Source organism: Herpailurus yagouaroundi, unplaced genomic scaffold (assembly GCF_014898765.1).
Source record: "Herpailurus yagouaroundi ecotype Mexico unplaced genomic scaffold, PumYag 182, whole genome shotgun sequence".
NCBI lineage: Eukaryota > Metazoa > Chordata > Mammalia > Carnivora > Felidae > Herpailurus > Herpailurus yagouaroundi.
In genome coordinates this window covers 18,648,134-18,665,432 of record NW_024412413.1, presented here as the reverse complement: position 1 = coordinate 18,665,432, position 17,299 = coordinate 18,648,134, and positions in this window count along the sequence as shown.

Sequence of the window (17,299 nt, the reverse complement as noted above, 5' to 3'; positions counted from 1 at the left end):
TTCTTTGTGGACCATCCACTCCTTCCACTTTTGGCCCAAGTAATCTGCTTTCTGTAACTATAGTTTTTCCTTTTCTAGAATTGTGTATCAATGGTGTTATCCAATATATATAGTTTTTTGTGTTTGACTTTTTTTACTTCACCTACTCTTTTTGAGATTCATCCGTGTGGGTTGAGTCCATTAACAATTTAATGTTTTCTGTTGGAAAATTCTTCATAGTATGGATATACTGGAATTTACTTATTCATTTACCAGTTAATGAACATCTCATTGTTTCCAAGTTTTTTTGCTTTTATGAATAATGCTATGAATATTTGTTTAAAGTATTTGTATGGACACATACCTTCATTTCTTTTAGATAATATTTAAAAATGAGAGTGTCAGGTTACGTGGAAAGAACGTGTTTAACTTGATAAAAAAAAATGGGTAAACTCTTTCAAAAGTGACTGTAGCATTATGTATTGCTGTCAGGAACATATGACCATTGTGGTTGTTCACCAACACTTGGAATTGTCTGTTTTCTTACTCTAAACATTCTAGCAAGTATATAGTGTATCTTATAGTTTTAATCCAGCATTTTCCTGACAACTGAGAATCTTTTCATGTGCTCATTGACATGACATATATTGACATGACATATTTGACATGACATATATCCTCTTTTGTGAATGTGTTTAAATATTTGCCCATTAAAAAAATTTATGTTAAGTTTATTTATTTATTTATTTATTTATTTATTTATTTATTTTGAGAGAGAGAGCCGAAATTTATGTTGTTTGTTTGTTTGTTCGTTTGTTTATTTATTTATTTTGAGAGAGAGAGCCGAAGTCGGATGCTTAACCGACTGAGCCACCCAGGGTAGGGGGAGAGAGTGGGGGAGGGGAGGGCAGAGAGAGAATCCCAAGCAGACTCCACGCCATCAGCATGGAGCTTGATGCAGGGCTTGAACCCATGAACTGTGAGATCACGACCTGAGCCCAAACCAAGAATTGGACACCCAGCCAACAGAGCCACCCAGAGGATATTGCCCAGTTTTAATTGGAGCATTTGCCTTATTTATTTTAAACAATTATATTTATATTTTGGATATAAGCTATAGCAACCAGCTTCCACAATGGCCTCCAATGTTCCCTGCTTCTTCATGTAATCCTCACCTCCATTGTGAAAGCAATAGCATATGGCAGAAGTAATGGCATGTATATGAGTCATCTGCAGCTGTCATAACCATAGACTGAGTGGCTTAAACAACAGAAATCTGTTTCCCCAAAGTTCTACGGCTGGAAGCCTGAGATTAAGAGGCCAGCATGGTCAGAGTCTGGCAAGTGTTATCTTCCTGATTTGTAGATGGCTGCCTTGTGGCTATGCATAAAAACGTCCCTTTCTTGGTGCTTAAGTGTGAAGGGAGAAAGATCTTTCTTTTTTCAATGGTTCATGGTTTTAAGTGCTTAGGGAAAAGAAAAGAGTATTTGAAGTGAGCCTTTTTTAAAACATAATTTCAATATTATTATTACTCACCAAATTTAATAATTATTCCTTAATAACATCAAATATCTGGCCAGGGTTCTTATTTATTTGATGGCCTTTATAAGTGCTTTTTTTTTTTTTTTACAGTATATCATTTTGCAACCATCAGTTTGTTCTCTGTATTTATAGGTCCAGTTCCACTTTTTGTTTGTTTATTCTTTTTTTTTTTTTTAGGTTCCAGATATGAGTGAAATCATATGGTATTTGTCTCTCTCTGTCTGATTTATTTCATTTAGCATAATACCCCCTAGGTCCATCCATACTGTACCAAATGGCAAGATTTCACTGTTTTTATGGCTGAGTAATATTCCATTATATAATATATAAGTATATTATATATATCTTCTTTTTTTTAAATGTTTTTATTTATTTTTGAGACAGAGAGAGACAGAGCATGAGCAGGGGAGGGGCAGAGAGAGAGGAAGACACAGAATCTGAAGAGGCTCCAGGCTCTGAGCTGTCAGCATAGAGCCCAACACGGGGCTTGAACTCACAGACCGTGAGATCGTGACCTGAGCTGAAGTTGGATGCTTAACTGACTGAGCCACCCAGGTGCCCCTATATCTTCTTTATCCATTCATCTATTGATGGACACTTGGGTTGCTTTGATATCTAGGCTATCGTAAATATTGCTGCAGTAAACATAGGAGTGCATATACCTCAAATTAATGTTTTCATTTTCTTTGGGTAAATTAGTAGACTAAGAATAGACTAAAGTCACACAGCTGGTAAATTATGATACTTGAAGTTGAATCCATGCAGTCTGACCTAGGACCCTATACAGTAGTCCCTCCTTATCCATGGTTTTGCTTTACACAGTTTCAGTTACTTGTAGTCAACTACGGTCTGGAAGCAGATGACCCTCTTTCTGACATATTGTCAGAATGTCAGTAGTAGCCTAATGCTAAGTCACAATGACTGAAGCATTCACCTCACTTCATCTCCTTATGTGGATGTTGTATTATCTCACACCATGACAAGAACAATGACTACAATACAATAAGATATTTTGAAAGAGAGAGAGCACATTCACATAACTTTTATTACAGTATATTATTATAATTGTTCCATTTTATTATTATTAATAGTTATCACAGGGGCGCCTGGGTGGCTCAGTCAGTTGAGCAGCCGACTTCGGCTCAGGTCACTATCTCGCACTCTGTGAGTTCGAGCCCCGCGTCGGGCTCTGTGCTGACAGCTCGGAGCCTGGAGCCTGTTTCGGATTCTGTGTCTCCCTCTCTCTGACCCTCCCCCATTCATGCTCTGTCTCTCTCTGTCTCAAAAATAAATAAGCATTAAAAAAATATAGTTATCATTATTTTTATTATTATTTAATTATTAATTATTATTAATCTTTTGCTATGTCTCATTTATACATTAAACTTTATTATAGGTATGTGTGCATAGGAAAAATAGTATAGATATAAGGATAGAGTTTGCCACTATCCACGGTTTCAGGCATCCCTTGGGGGTCTTGGAACATATCCCCCACAGATAAGGGGGGGACGATTGTACTCTGAACAATTGCACCTGAGCTGCCATGACTGGATGCTTAGACTTTAGAATGTTAGTTCTTCGTGAGATCACAGAACATAAATGTAAGAATCACATTATGTAGTCTGTTGGTACAACTCTGTGATCTCTCTCTTCTTCTTTTTGTCTTATAGTGATGACTTAGGGGATATTGAGGATGCTTCATGAAGATTTGTTGAACAGTATCTAACTTTGCAAGGGAGAAACCATGGCACGTAGCAATGATCTAAGGATCCCCCTTTCCAAAATACTGACAAATGCAGTTTCCGTTGACTATGTCCTGCTTCCTCTCAGCACTAACAGCTCAATCCTCCCCCCAACACAAAGGTCCAGTTTATCTAGCATGTGGCGTTCTATATTTAACAAAGTAGGCTGACAAGCTGTTACTTAGAAAATGTATCCTGGGGCGCCTGGGTGGCGCAGTCGGTTAAGCGTCCAACTTCAGCCAGGTCACGATCTCCCGGTCCGTGAGTTCGAGCCCTGCGTCAGGCTCTGGGCTGATGGCTCAGAGCCTGGAGCCTGTTTCCGATTCTGTGTCTCCCTCTCTCTGCCCCTCCCCTGTTCATGCTCTGTCTCTCTCTGTCCCAAAAATAAATAAACGTTGAAAAAAAAAAAAAAAGAAAATGTATCCTGAGTAAAAAAAAAATGCTGATGTGAAAACATATCCAAATCAAGTCCGCAGGAGAGCAGATCATACTCAGGCAAGACATCTGAAGAAGAAACGTCCTCAATGCTTTTGTTTGCTGTATGGAAACAACTATCATCATGAAGAGACACCCCTGAAAACACCAAGACCTTTGCTCCCACTGACTCCCCTGAAATGCTTCTTCACTCTTCCCATTGTTTCCCTGCAAGGATGGACACTGGGGAGGAGATCTGTCCATGCCTTGCCCCGCCGCCCCTGCCTCCAACACTACCCTAATCTCTCTATTCAGCTTTCCAGAACCACACCTCACCAAAACTGCCAAAAAAGATTCCTTTCTCTGTCAAGGGCTCCCCATGTTCCCCAAGAATGACTCTATCATTCAAGGTTCTTCTCAACCAAGAATCTTTTCTACACCTTAAAGTCAATACTTTGCCGTGGCACTTCATTGGATTCGGCAGAACGATTCTCAATAAAAATGTTTTGGGTGAAAGAGAAAGAATTGATCTTTCCCTAAAACAAAAGGAGGGAAAAAAACTTTCTTGAGCCCCTATTTGTGCCAAAACGTTGTTCTAGATGTTTTATTATATTAATACTAACAACAATACCAATTTTAATGCTAACAAATACTAACACAAATACTGATGCTATTTACCAAGACCAATACTAATGCAAAGACTGATACTGGTACTGGTACGAATCAACCATTTCTCGTTTTCTTTTTTTTCCCCGTGTGGATGGACCTCCACAAGAGAAACACTCCTGGCCACTTAACCCCTTTTTTACCTATTCCTCTCCATGGAGAAGAAATGAGTAGCTTAATGGATGAGCAAGGGCCACTAATCAATTAAAAGGCTGTAATCCCTGAAGATTTATTCTCTTTTCTTCTCTCTTTATCCAAGCACTGCCCACAAAAGGCAGTAATCCTGGATAAGAGTGTCTGTAGGACCCAGAGTCCTTCAGGTCCTGCCTGAAGGCCTGGATTTTGAGGGCTGGTGGTGCAGAGAGCAAGCCAGCCCATTTGCTTAGCTAAGCGCCCCCTCTAGTCTTCTGAGAGAGGACGTAGCAAAGACTATTTTTCCATGCCACCTGTTATGGGATGAATTGTGTCCCCCTCCAAAATCATATGTTGAAGTCCTAACTCCCAGGACCTCAGAATGTAAACATATTTGGAGACACAGTCTTTGAAGAGATCATTAAGTTAAATAAAGTCATTAGGGAGTCCCCTAATCCAATATGATTAGTGTCCTTAGAAGAAGAGGAAATTTCGACACAGACATGCATACACTCAGAGAAAAGGTCATGTGAAACACAGAAAAAAAGACAGCCAACTGCAAGCCAAGGAGAGAGGCCTCAGGAGAAACCAACCTTGCCAACATCTTTATCTTGGACTTCTAGCCTCCAGAACTGTGAGGAAATAAATTTCTGTTGTGTAATAAGCCACTTAGTCTGGTACTTTGTTATGGCAGCCCTAGCAAACGAATACACCATCCACCACACCAAAGTGGTAAAAATCATGTTGAATTGCTTTCCTGATGAGAGAGTTCTCCCAGTTGTGTTTAAGTTCACAGATCATGGGCTCTTGGTGACAAGTATAGACTCACTGGCATCCTGGCAAAGAAACCAAGACAATTTTCTCTGTCTTCTCTCCTTCCCTCTATCTGAGCATTTGCTACATGGACTTTGGCAACCCTAATACTTGATTCTAGAAACATAATTCTTTCTGAGGTAATAGTTGTTCTTGCATTTATAGTGAAAGAAAGAAAGAAAGAAAGAAAGAAAGAAAGAAAGAAAGAGAGAGAGAAAGAAAGAAAGAGAGAGAGAAAGAAAGAAAGAAAGGAAGAAAGAAAGAAAGAAAGAAAGAAAAGAAAGAAAGAAAAGAAAAGAAAAGAAAAGGAAACGACTCCTTGTTATTTCTAATCTCCCTTGGATTTGAACTTATCTTCCCCACCTCATGGGTACAACAAAAGCTCCTTAGTGGCTCCTGTGTCTGGAACCCTCTTCTCCAGAACCCAGTCATCTTGGCTTTAATAACACTTCCTCAAAGATGCCTGCTCCAACCCCCAAGATGAGATTAGGCACCTCTGTTAAATATTCTCATTGTATAACATTCTATATTTTCCTTCATGAGCATTATGACAATTGGAATTAAGTACTTATTAAATGTGATTAATTTTTTTTTAATTTTTTTTTTCAACATTTATTTATTTTTGGGACAGAGAGAGACAGAGCATGAACGGGGGAGGGGCAGAGAGAGAGGGAGACACAGAATCGGAAACAGGCTCCAGGCTCTGAGCCATCAGCCCAGAGCCCAACGCGGGGCTCGAACTCACGGACCGCGAGATCGTGACCTGGCTGAAGTCGGACGCTTAACCGACTGCGCCACCCAGGCGCCCCAATGTGATTAATTTTTAAATACCTTTTTCCCTCCTGGTAGAGCATAACCTACGTAAGAGCATAGGTTGTGCTTTCTTCTTCCACTTGTGTCCCTGGGACCTAGCCTAGTTCCCAGCACATAGTAGGTCTTCAAGACATATTTGTTAAATGCGTGAATAAACCAATCTTACCAGATTATATATATATATAACTTCGACAGTTTTAGTCAAGGCTCAAAAATTCTCATAAGAGCAGAATTTTCATGACATCTTAGGAAAGAGCTTGGGGGTGACTTCATGTAGGGTAGCCAGCTAATACATAAACAGAATGCTCAGTTAAACATGAATCTCAGATAAGCAGCAAATAATGTTTTAGTCTAAGTTTGTCTCAAATATTGTACAACCGTTATTTGTCACTTAGCTAAATTTTACATTTCACTGGGCACCCTGTGTTTTTATTTGCTGCATCTAGTGACCCTATATTCAGAGGATCTTATTAACAGGAGATTTAAAAGTAAGCCAACAACAGAGGTGAAAACTGCAGACTTCTTGAGAAAAGGAGTCAAGAGCCTCCCTTAGTATCTGCTCCACCCATTCTCTCTCTCTCTATCCCCTGCACCCCCCCCCCCACCTCACACACACACACCCTGTGGTGCCCAGCACAGTACCTGACCCAGGCGCATCAATAACTGGTTGCTGACCTGAACTAAAGTTTTAAAATCCCACTAAGTATCTCACATGCACAAAGGACTGTGACAGAATGTCAATAATTGCACAATCCTAAGTCTGAATGGAGGTAGGGACACCAGTCTACTGCCTCATTCCCTAGGGGGGAAAATGTGGCCAAGAGTGTTTCTATGACTCGTCTAAGACCTTACAATTGGCAGTGGCATATCTGGGGCTATAACCAGATCACCCCAACTCCTCAATGCCCCTTCTACACCCTACACTAAAAATATTTCTAACAAAGGCAAACTTTTTCTGGCCTAGAAATTCCACACCTACATTCTCAACCAGCTGCCTCAGCTGTACAACCAACCAACATCCACCAAGCTATTATGCCTATTCTTTAAATAAATTCAAGTAAGAGCTTTTCCCTTTCTTAAGCTAGTACAGATTACTCTTAGGGATGGATGAAACAAAATAATAAGTCAAAAATATTTAAGGCCTTTTTCATAAAACGCCTTTCATTTGTAGACATATCAGATTATACCAAAGATCTCCTTATACAATTTTTAAAGGGTGGTAGCTTCAGTTCAATAGTGTTAGTGAGACAATCCCTTAAGCTGTGTCAAAATGCCAGTTATCCTAGATGCCACCCAGATTTGAATAATTTAGAGAGAGACAAAACACATGCAGAAAGAAGGAATCATCTTTTGACGAAGGCTGCTTTTGACGAGGCTGCTTCCCCCCACACACTCCCTCCCCCACCCAACATCTTTCTCTCTCTATCAGTGGTGACAAGTGTCAATCAAACCTTCTGTGGCTGAGGAAGGGGGAGGAATGGGCAGTGGCGCTGAGGGGAGGGGAGGGGGACAAAACATGAAACGTTCTCAAACAATTGCTCAAGGAAGATTCCCTATCAGTGTGTGGTCTGGGGGAAAGAAGTCTTTTCCTTTTTTCGCTTCTAATCTCTAACTGACTATTTACCTCCTTTTATAAACTTGAATCTCTCTGTTGCTCCAAAGGCTCCAAAACAAATCGCTGGTCAGCCAGGATTAAGCTGCTTTGTTGCCTACGATTAGCAAGTTTGCTGTAGTTTTAACATCTTCAGCAACAGCTGAATGTCAAATGATTCAGGAAATACTAGCCTTATTTTGACCAAAGCCATACAAATGTTTGAAATAAATTGGGAACTTATAAATACCACATAGAGAGGATTCTAGAACATTCTAGAGAGATAGAATTTAACAGGGACAGACCGAGACCTCTAACAACATTTGTATTTCTGTTGTTTTTATGCAGCCATCATTTTGAAAAATGTTATAGCACGGCCCATGTCAAAGAAAAATCTGTAAAACATCTACTTTGAGTCCAGACTCTAGGAAATGTTTACTCCAAATACATTAAATATTTTGTGGTTCAATATCCACATAGCATTCACTTATTGAAAGCCTACTATGTGCTAAGTACTGTGCTAGAATAGAAATGAATAAAGTCCAGTCCCAGTTTTCAAACATCTTCCACTGCACTCACTTTTATACTCATTTCAGCAGTTAGTCATTAAAAAAGGCCCCAACAGTATAATTACCTGCGATTCTGCCTCTGTTATTTGTGCAACCTTAAAGGTCAAGGACTTTTCCTTCATCCTGTACCATCTCTTACTGCACTGCACACTGATCTTCCAAATGGTAGCTGCTCATGGTATACGGAAAGTCTCTAATTGGGAATCAGAAGCTCTGACTGTCCCTCTGATTTCATGGTATTGGACAACCCCTTAATCAGTGGGTCCTTGACTTCCCGCATTTATAATATAAGGAAAGCCCTCTTCCATCGTCCTTTCCAGTGCCAACGTCTGTGATTCCTTGACCTCGGGGCAAGGAGATGAAATAGCAGGGTTAGGGACCCATATACAATTTTAAACACCTTGAGGGCAGTTCTTATCTCTCTCATTGAATTCCCAGGGACACTAAGATCTGTGGTAAAGATATGCACACTTGAAATTTATGACTGAAATTTGTGCTAAGTCTATGAAGCAGGAAAGAAAGCAACAGGGATAGGCTTAAGCCTAGATCAGACCCAAGATTATATGTGGTTATTTTTGAGACAATAAATAGCCACCAGTGTCCATGAGGCTTGCAGATAGAAGCAGATAATCTCATCAGGGGCTTCTGGGTAAGAATGTTTAGGAAGTGGGACTGGAGATGACAGGAAAGCTGCAGCCTTGGTAGATCTTGAAATACTAGCCATGGAAACTAAAATTGACACATTCCCTTCATAATGAGTATATTTTGCTTACAAGGACAATTTCTCTCATCTCTGTGTGGATTTACCTTTCCTGTTTTTCTCTTAGGAAGCTTGTTCCAACATTTCCCTCATTTTCTATATCTCCAGGCCCTCTCTCTCCTTCAGCTTCTACTATTCAGTCTACAAACGTGCTCAACTCATTCATTTGTTCATTCATAAACTATAAATTCTTTTGGATTTTATTTGAATAATATCTAGGAATGACATCTGTTTCTTCCTTTTTCATTTTTATTATTTTCAATTCTTTTTCTTGTCTTATTGCTCTGTCTAGAGTCTCTAATATAGGATTGATTACAAGTGTTTACGGTGAGTACCTTTACCTTATTTCACAGTTTAAAAAGAATGTTTTTACTGTTTTCAGGAAATGTTTATTAGATATCTTTTGTCAGGTGAGGTATATTCTATTTTTAGTTAAGAATTTTTTATAGATACATTTTAATTTTACTGATTTTCCTATATCTATTTACATGATGCATTATAATAATAGATTTTCTAATGTTGAAACAAGTATCCATTTCTGGAATGAGTTCAAATTATATAGTTCATTTCTGAATTTGCTTTGGTAATAATTTTTGAAGATTACATCTACACTTACAGGTTGAGTTATACTTAATTTCCCTCTGTTATAGTTTTCCTGTCTGCTGGTATAAATCTTACATTAGCTTATAAAATAAGCTGGAATGTAAAAAAAATTTTTTTAGAAAAATTCCAGGTTAGAAATAGCTATTTGTTGAATGTTTTCTAGAGCCCATAAAAATCATCTGGGCCTGGTGTGTTTTTTTTGTTTTTTTTTTTTGTGGGAAGATTTTAAACTACAGATCCAATTTCTCTCATGGTTATTAGACCACTCAGACTTTCTATTTTTTTTAGTCTGCTTCAGTTATTTGCAGTAGTTTTCTAGGAATTTGTTTTCAAAATTTTTGGTACAAAGATATTTGTAGTTTACTCGTGTTTTTGAATTTCTGTTGCATTTATAGTTATGGCCCTTTTTCCATTGCTAATATTGAAGCTTTTCTTCTCTGACTTTCTCCACTGATCCTGCCAGAGACAAGAATATTGGTCTTTTCAAAGAGTTAACTTTTAGCTTTGTTGATTTCCTCAGTTCTAATTTTATTTGCTTTCTCATTTATTTTGCTCTTATATTAAATATGTTTTCTTTTAATTTTTTGGATTTATTATGCTGTTCTTTTTACAACTAAAGTTAGAGATTTAATTTATTAACTTTGGGCTTTTCTTTTTCTAGATATAAGCATTCAAGGATATAAAGGTCCCTTCTATAGCTGCATCCTATAAGTTTTGTATGTACTTTTTAAATATCCACATGGTACTTATAGTACAATTTCCAGTAGAATTCTTCTATAATTCATAAATTATGTAGACGTATACTTTACATTTCCAAGTGTATGGGGTTTTTAACAATTATCCCTTTTTGATATCATCTTTAACTGTGGTCTTATATACACTATTTTTTAAAAAAACTTGTTGCATCTTTTATGATATAAAATGTGGTCCATGTTTATAACTGTTTTTCATGTGCTTAGGCAGCATTGCATATTTGCCTATTAGAATAATCATTAATTTTATTCTTCAAGTCTTGAATATCTTATAAACTTTGTCTGATTACTGTTCTAGAGTGGTTTGTCATGGTAATGTCTTGTGGATGGTGGCTGAGGAAGTAGGAGAACTAAGGAAAGACTTCTTGGTGTTACGATGGTGTTATGTCTTATGAAAAAAATCTGCATGGATAAGAGCAGCATTGGATGCACTCGCCTGTCCACTCCCACTCTGCTGGTGCACAACACATTCAACTAACTGGCTGGTGTTCTGGAACATCATAGGTCTCTCTACAACTTTGCATTTAATTTAATTTTTTACACTTTCCCCCCAATTCCCTCATACATTTAATATCGCTGATGCATTGGACCTCTTACCTTGGTTTATTTCCCTGCCATGACTTGCCTTTTCTCTGGCTCTTCCCTCCTCTTAGAATGAACTTTCTCACCCCACATACACATATCAAAACCCCCTGTGTTCTTTATGAACCATCTCAGCACTTACTCTACTTCTCAGTTATAAATTGCCCCTATTTTGCATTGCATGATATTTTTTGTGAACATATGTTATTTCTCCTACTGGATTATTAAGAACCTTGAAGTCTGGAACTTAATCTTGGTCATTTTTGTAGCCTCACATTACCTAGGAAGGATCCAATATATAAGTGCCAAAAGAATATGCAAATTTCCATGTTCAAATGCAGAAACATTCATGGTTGTAACTTCACTAATTGAAAATCACTTTGAAGGAGTCTGTCTGCCTGAACATCATAAATGTTCCAAGTTAGAGCAAACTAATTATAGGATATGAATAAACTTCCATAAATACTACTGACATTTTTACATTAATTGTTGTGTAATCCAAGACCCAGATGTTCCAGATTTGTTGTACTAAAACAACTTGAATCAATTTGGCTCATTCACACCCATGGCAGGTTTTGTGACAAGTCAAATCACATTTTGTCTTTAGTTGGATTTGTCTCCTTTTTCTCCATTATGGTAACTTGAACTGGCTAAAGATGGAAGCATTTATTTTTTAATTTTTTTAACGTTTTCATTTATTATTGAGAGACAGAAAGACACAGAGCATGAGCAGGGGAGGGGTAGAGAGGGGGAGACACAGAATCCAAAGCAGCCTCCAGGCTCCAAGCTGTAGCACAGAGCCTGACGTGGGGCTTGAACTCACAAACTGTGAGATCATGACCTGAGCCAAAGTCGGACACTTAACCGAAGCATTAAGAGAGGGTTGTGAGAATCAAAAAAGATAAGTTTATATTGATGATTTTAGAAGTTTCATTTAAATGTGAACTTTTCATGAAAATATTAATAATGATGACTTTATTTTAGACAAAATTGTGTTTATAACGATTTTTAAAAGAATTTTTTTTCTTCAGAAGCCTAGATGGACAGGTGCACCTTGTAATGGTATTAAGGCAGTGGAGATTTGAGTACAGGGTGAGCCCCACTGCCAGGGTCTGAATTCTCATTCCTCCACTTAACTGGCAGGGATCTTGAGCAAGTTATAGGACTTCTGTGTACTTCAATTTCCTCATCTGTATGTGGATTTAATTATAGTACTTGTCTAAGTGTAGACTTGAGCATTAAGAGAGTTCATGCATGCAAAACTTCTAGAACAATGCCTTTCTCATATGTAGATGTTGATTTCCTATCATGTTAATGTTCGGATTGGAGATCCAACTACAACTGCCTCTTCATTTAAATGATGAATCCAGGGTGGCTCAGTCCATTGAGCATAGGACTTCCACTTGGGTCATGATCTTGTGGTCCATGCGTTTGAGCCCTGCATCAGGCTCTATGCTGACAGCTCAGAGCCTGGAGCCTGCCTTGGATTCTGTCTCCCTCTCTCTGCCCTTTCCCCATTCACGCTCTATCTCTCTCTCTCCTTCAAAAAATAAACATTAAAAAAAAATTAAATGATGAATCCATATGTTTGTCAAATAAAACAATGAAGACATTTGAGCTTAAAATATATACATGCAATAACTTTGGCGTATGTTTTTTAATATTCTTGCCAATTCTGGTGGTGTCTGATGTTGGCATCAGATATGTATGTTCTTGATGACCTGAATAACTGAGTAAGAAACCATTCTCAGTCAAATGCAAGACAAGTTCTCTGAGAATATACACCTCCTGGTTGCCATTGTTGAAATTCTCTGAGATTATATTTTAGGAATTCCTGTATTTTCCAAATATTTTATTGTTCCTTTTTATTTTATGAACAAATTAACTCAATTTAAACATTTTATTTTATTTTTCATTTTTTGTTTTGAGAGAGAGAGAAGGTGCAAGGGAGCGAAGGGCAGAGAGAGAGAGAGAGAGAGAGAGAGAAGCAGGGTTCACCCGAAGTGGGGCTCATGGTAACCTCATGTTCACTCCAAGTGAGGCACAAGCTCACCCTAAGCAGGGCTTGAGCTCATCCGATGCAGGACTCAGACTCAGTGAGATCACGACCTGAGCCGAAGTCAGATGCTTAATTGACTGAGCCACCCAGGCACCCCAACATTTTATTTTTTTTAAAGAAAGATAGCGCAAGAAGGGCAAGGGGCAGAGAGAGAGAGAGAGGGTGAGAGAGAAAGAGAGAGAGACTCTTAAGCAGGCTACATGCTCAGCAAGGAGCGCAACATGGGGGCTTGATCCCATGACCCTGGAATCATGACCTGAATCAAAATCAAGAGCCGGACACTCAACCAACTGAACCCCCCATCGGCCCTGATTTAAACATTTTAATTAACCACACTTTTCAACATCTTAGTCATCCATTGTGAATTGAGTATGTATTCCAACTCCACATCTGGTTTTGACTTTTAATGTCAAATGCTATGTTAATATTGAGATTCTAAGTGTGCCTTGAGATAATACGTTACTGGTCAGACTTTGCCGGATGAGCAAACTTTGAAGTATAACTTGAAACCTTATTCACCTAATGACTTGAAAAATTAAGCACACCTCTGAAAACACTTACCTTGAACTCAGTGAGTTGTTGATTTGCCCCATGGGACTTACTGGTTTTTATCACCAGAAAGTGTCTTCTTTAATAATGGTTGAAATGTAGGTTTGCACTTGGATGGTATTTGTGATTATCTCAGTTCACTAAACTGCAAACCTGATTATTCTCCCAATTAAAACAGCAGTGGTTGCCTATTTCTCAGCAAGACACATGGAGCCACAACGGGGTCTTGAATGACCAAGATTTCATTTCTTTCTCAGAATATTTTATACGATTCAGTAATCAGTAAAATTGGTTCTTCTACAATGGGCCTCCTATGTCATTAGTGAGAATTAGCAAAGTTCTATTGCCCTAAAAAAAAATAATAAAGTGGCCTATTGCTGTGAATGAACCTGCTTGTGTGTGTGTGTGTGTGTGTGTGTGTGTGTGTGTGTGTGTAAGACTTCTTTTAATTTTAAGGAGGGCTTTCATGCTTTTGTGTTGTGAATTAAATCACCATTCATGAGGTTTATCTTTGTCCAGGAGGGGAGAAAATCAATCTTTCATTAAATCTGTGAGACCAAAAATTGTGCTTGCCAAAAGGACTGTAGACCTGGCACATCCAGAAGTTTGTCAAATACAGGGTGTCCAGGGAAGCATTACTCCTCATCCAATGCCCACACTGTGCAGAACGTACATTAACATATCTGTTAAGGAAGTACCATTCAATGTTTTTTTTTTTTTTTTCAGTTTTATACAGGTACACTGATGTCAATATTCCTTAGTTAAGTAGCTCTTTGGGTTGGGTTTGGATATATTTGAAGTTAAATCTTGCATGCTCTGAAATGTGACATATGCAGCCTGGGCTGGGAGCAATCACAAGGGCTATAGAGTTGTTATAAAAGGACCCCTCAGCACGCGAGCGAGTTGTTTCCTGGTGGGCTTGAACTTCCAGTGTTAAGTCCTCCACAATGCTTGTGTGTGTGTGTGTGTGTGGCCATCCTGTGGTTGTGGGTAGAGATGAAGAGGGGGATAGCAACCCAAACTGAGATGACAAACAACATTGGCATAGTAACAAGAGACTAGGCCTTGGGGCTGTTCAAATCCTAGCTTTATCACTTACCTGCCATGCTACCTTGGGCAAGTTCACTAGCTGAACCTTGGCTCCATATGTGTAAAGTGGACATCACACTTAATCATGTGGTAGTTGGGAGGATCCTTGATATTGTCTAGGTTTACCCCATAGTAGGTGTATCAGTTAGTTTTTGCTGCATAACAAACCAACCCCAAAGAGGCGCCTGGGTGGCTCAGTCAGTTAAGCGTCCAACTTCGGCTCAGGTCATGATCTCACGGTCGATGGGTTCAAGCCCCGGGTCGGGCTCTGTGCTGACAGCTCAGAGCCTGGAGCCTGCTTTGGATTCTGTGTCTCCCTCTCTCTCTGACCCTCCCCCATTCATGCTCTGTCTCTTTCTGTTTCAAAAATAAACATTAAAAAAATTTTTTTAAAAAAACAAAGAAAACAAACCAACCCAAAGTCTGAAGCATGAACAAAAATTATTTAGTTTGCTTGTGATCCTGAAGCATGGTATGTTAGACTGGGCCCAGCTGGGTCCTTGTGGTCCTGGATGGCCTCCCACATGCATCTGTGAACAGCTCTGCTTATGCCATTTTTGGGGTGCCTCCTTGTGCTTTTTCATCCTACATCAGTGCACACTTGTTCCTTTGGTGGAGGCCAAGCTCCAAGGGAGCAGAAGTGCTGAAAGCCTTTTGAGAACTGAGCTTTAATTGGCCAGTGTCTCTTCTGCCATGCTCTGTCGGCCTAAGCAAGTCACCAGGAAGGCCTAAATTCAAGGTAAAGGGAAATAAATTCTGTCTATTAAAGAAATGATCTGTAAAGTCATATTGCAAAGGGCATTGAGATAGGGACGCCATTTATTGAGGTCACCAATGTAACATATATCCTACAGTATGGACAGAGAGACAAATAGAGACAAATCTGTCACCTGGAGTAGAGTAAGCCACTGCTTGATTTTATAAATAAAATCCTATAGGAATACAGCCACACCTATTTGTTGACGTACTATCTACGGCTTCTTTCACACTGTGGTAGCACAGATGAGTAGTAGCAATGCAGATGCTATAGCCTGGAAAGTCCAAGATACTCTCCAGTTCCTTATGGAAATCTACTCCAGAGCTTTACTATCCTAAGTGTGGTCTACGGATCAGCAGATTTGGCATCACCTGAGAGCCCATTGGAATGCAGAATCTTAGGTCTACTGTTTAAGAATCTGCAACAAGTTTCCTCTGGCAATGCACACTAAGGTTTGAGCCATGCTGGGCTAGATACCAGCTACATGGGTTGGACATATTCGGAGGAGCGTGTAAGGGTCCCAGTGATTACTCCTGAAAACACCGGCCCTGGCCATAAAGCCCAACAGCTGTAATTCATTTGGGAGCCCGCCTGGCTGCCACATTGGTTCCGGGAGCTCTGTCCATCTTTGGCAGAGATCACGCCCTCAACCTAGAGATACAGAAGGGAAAGGAGGTCCCAGAGTGCAGATAGTGAGAAGGAGGCTGTGGGTGCCCCAGGCAAATCAGCTGATCAGGACCGGGCTCTGATTTCTGAGGGACCAGAGGAGGAGGTACCAGGGAATAGTCAGGAGCGCGGTCTGAATCAAGGTGGGAGAAGCCGGTTCTCTAGCTTGGAGTCCTAGAGGGTTAAGAGAAACAGGCAATTCGGGGGCCACTGTAGTACCGCAGGTGTCGAGCATGGCTGTCAGCTGAGACTTGTAGAGCCGCTGAGACCGGGCCGCTGTGCCTGCACTTGCGGGTGGGGTGGGGGTGCCGGCTCAGGCTGTCTCCTTGGGATTTTAGTTTTTTAATTTTCTCAAGAATATATGAGTGAAAACAAGTATGCATGAGGGGTTTCTGTGAGGCTATAATGGGGAGTCCATAAAACTGGAATATAACAGAACCTGCCTTGTGGATTTCTTGTGAGCATTGAGTTAATTCATATGAAGGCTTAAAATACTGCCTAAAACATACAAAACCCTCAAGAAGTGTTATCTATTATTCCAATCATTTCCTTCCTCCTCCTCCTCATTATCATCAGCATCCGCCTCAGAACAAGAACCTAAAAGCCATCAGGGCTTTAGACAGCTCTTGGGATCAGCTTCAGTCCTTGAGTCTCTTACCTTCCTCCCATCTCTCACCTGTCTCCCCTCTGCACACCACTCTTAGGGGGTCTTCCTCTTTCTACGCATCATCTTCCTCCTCCTCTCCTCCTTGTGTCTCTGGCCACTCACAACTTTGAATTACAAATATCCTTGGCTTGCCACGCTAAGCTCACCTGCAGCTTCACTGCCAACTGGAAAATTCTCTTCAAGTTTCCTCTCATGAAAGAGTCTGATTTGTCTTATTCTGCCTTGTCCATAGATGGTTAGATAGCCAGCCTGCGATTGAGTCCCCTTGGGTCAGATGTCCACCCCCGGTCCAATCAGCTATGTCTGGATGAGGGTGGGTGGTTTTCCTTGGAAAAGGGTGTCGGTGGGAGAGATACTGAAGTTTGGTCTTCTCTACGTTGGTCTGGGGGATGGGAAAGGAGCCCCTGAGGACGCAGGTGATAGAAGCTGTTGCTTTTATTGTCAGGGTGAAGGTAAAATTGAGAGATAAAATGTGCCTGAATTTCCAGCTGGAGGCTTGTTGAGGTTCCAGCTTGGAAGAAGTGTGGAAAGACATCAGAATAAATATGGAAGGG